The sequence below is a fragment of the Nannospalax galili genome, unplaced genomic scaffold (assembly GCF_000622305.1).
Source record: "Nannospalax galili isolate Female #2095 unplaced genomic scaffold, S.galili_v1.0 scaffold364, whole genome shotgun sequence".
In the NCBI taxonomy this organism is placed as follows: Eukaryota; Metazoa; Chordata; class Mammalia; order Rodentia; family Spalacidae; genus Nannospalax; species Nannospalax galili.
The window spans coordinates 3,463,802-3,466,967 of NW_008352752.1; the positions used below are offsets into that span (position 1 = coordinate 3,463,802).

The window sequence follows — 3,166 nt, forward strand, 5'->3', positions numbered from 1 at the left end:
AAGGTAATCATAGAGCTGAAGGAAGATAGGGATAAACTTCTGAATGAATTCAGAAAAGAGCTAGAAATATTGAAGAATACTCGGGCTGAAATAAAGAATGAAGTGAAACACTCCATAAGCCAATTAGAAATGACAGGAGAAAGCCTCACCAATAGGATGAACGAAATGGAAAACAGAGTATGAAGACTGGAAGATAAAGTGGACGAACTGGACCACTCTAGCAAAGATTATGAAAAATTTAAGAAATCACAAGAATGGAATATGCAAGAGATGTGGGACACCATGAAAAGACCAAATCTATGACTCATAGGAATAGAGGAAGTGGAAGAATTTCCGGTTAATGCTGTTGACTGGATCTTAAACAGGATTGTAAAAGAGAATTTCCCAAAATTAAGGAAAGACATTCCCATACAAATACAGGAAGCACACAGAACACCAAATAGACAGGATCAGAAAAGAAACTCCCCACAACATATCATACTAAAAACACTAAACGTACAAAACAAAGAGAGAACACCGAAAGCAGCAAAAGAAAAACAAGTCACATACAAAGGAAAGCCCATCAGAATTACAGCTGACTTATCAATGCAAACTATGAAAGCCAGAAGAGCCTGGACCAAAGAATTCCCAGTGTTAAATGACCACAGATGCCAACCCAGATTACTATATCCAGTCAAAATGTCTATTATAGTTGAGGGGGAAAGAAAAATGTTCTATGACATGAAAAGCCTGAAAGAATACATGTCCACAAAACCAGCCCTTCAAAGAATACTTGAAGCAATACAGAGAGCAGAGAGAGAAACAACTATACGCTAGGGACAATGAAAGAAAATAAACAGATATAATCTAGGAAACACAAAGTTACACAGAGAACACAAACAGCAATCAAAATGATGACAACCAATACATACCTTTCAATAATAATCTTAAATATCAATGTACTAAACTCAGCAGGCAAAAGACACAGGCTAAGCGAATGGATTAAGAAACAAAATCCATCTCTTTGCTGTCTGCAAGAAACCCATCTCACCTTCAAGGACAGGCACTACCTTAAGGTAAAGGGATGGAAAAGAATACTCCAAGCAAATGGCACTAAGAAACAAGAAGGGCTTGCAATTCTAATATTTGACAAAATAGACTTCAAAGTAAAACTAATCAGAAGAGATAAGGAGGGTCATTTCATTCTGATCAAAGGAACAGTTAACCAAGAAGATATTACAATCCTTAACATATATGCACCAAATTCTGGTGCACCCAAATTCCTAAAAATAACACTGCAGGACTTTAAGACACAGATTAATCCCAACTCAGTAATAGTAGGTTAGACAGGTCAACTGAACAGAGAAATAACATAGAGACATCTGAATTAAACAATACCATACTTCAAATGGACCTAACAGACAACTGCCGAATATTGCACCAAAGGACATACTTTCTACTCAGCACCCCATGGAAACTTCTCCAAAATCGACCATATACTGGGGCACAAAACAAACCTTAACGAATACAAAAAGATTGAAATTACTCCGTACATTCTATCAGACTGCAATGAAATAAAGCTTAAAATTAGCACTGGAAAAAACCCTAGTAACTACATGAACACATAGAAATTAAACAACATACTCCTGAATGATGAATGGGTCAAAGGAGAAATTAAGAAAGAAATAAAAGTATTCCTGGAACTAAATGATGGAACTTTTTCAAAAATGGACCACATACTGGGCCACAAAACAAACCTCAACAAAAACAAAAATACTGAAATAATTCCATGCATTCTATTGGACCACAAATCAATAAAGCTCAAAATCAACACTGGACAAAGCCCTAGTCACTACATGAACTCATGGCGATTGAACAACACCCTCCTAAACAATGAGTGGGTCAAAGGAGAAATTAAGAAAGAAATAAAAGAATTCCTGGAATTCAACAAAAAGGACAATACAACACAACACAACCTCTGGGACACATTAAAAGCAGTCCTAAGAGGGAAGTTTATAGCTCTAAGTGCCTACATTAAAAAACTGGAAAGAGCTCAAATAAATGACCTAACACTGCAACTCAAGGCACTGGGAAAGGCAAGAACAAATGAACCCCAAACCCAGCAGAAGAGAAGAAATGTCAAAAATCAGAGCAGAAATTAATGAAATAGAAACAAAGAAAACAATACAAACAATACAAAGAATCAACAAATCCAAGAGATGCTTCTTTGAAAAGATAAATAAGATTGACAGACCACTAGCCCAGTTAACTAAATGAAAGAAAAAGCACCTCCAAATCAACAAAACCAGAGATGAAAGGGGAAACAACACAACAGACACCAGAAAGATATAGAACATTATAAGGGAATGCTTTAAAAATCTGTATGCTACTAAATTTGAAAACCTAAAAGAAATGGATATCTAAAGGCATGGGAACCACCAAAACTAAACCAAGAAGAGATTAACAGCTTAAACAGACCCATAACACAAAAAGAAATTGAAACAGTAATACAAAACCTTCCAACTAAAAAAAGCCCAGGACCAGATGGATTTACTCAGAATTCTATCAGACATTTAAAGACGATCTACATCCAATACTACTTAATTTATTCTAAAAATAGAAATGGAGGGAAAATTTCCAAATTCCTTCTATGAAGCCAGCATCACTCTCATACCAAAGCCTGGTAAGGATACAACCAAAAAAGGAAAATTATAGACCCATTCCTTAATGAACATAGATGCAAAAATTCTCAACAAAATACCTGCAAACTGCATACAGACACACAAAAAAGATCATGCACCATGATCCAGTAGGTTTTATTGCAGAGATGACTCTTAACTAGAGAAATATATATGTAAGTCAATAAGTATTATAAAATCATATAATGAACTCAAAGACAAAACATCACATGATCATGTCAATATATGCAGAAAAGGCCTTTGAAAAATTCCTACATATTTATGTAGCAGTCCTAGAGGGAATTGGACTGGAGGGAACATGCTGCAACATAATTAAAGCTATATACAACAAATCCATGGCCAACATCATTCTAAATGGAGAAAAACTGAAAGCATTCCCATTAAAACCAGGAACTAGACAAGGATGTCTACTGTCTCCACTCCTTTTCAACATAGTGCTTGAAACTCTTGCTAGAGCAGTAAGACAGGAGAAGGAAATTAAAGGAGTA

At 35.6% G+C, this 3,166-nt stretch overlaps 1 protein-coding gene across 5 annotated transcripts in view; it reads right to left on the reverse strand.

Annotated features, from left to right (window-relative positions):
• The window catches only part of Oxnad1 (oxidoreductase NAD binding domain containing 1), a 49,565-nt gene that overhangs the window by 11,341 nt on the left and 35,058 nt on the right, over positions 1-3,166 (reverse strand). The window lies entirely within an intron of this gene.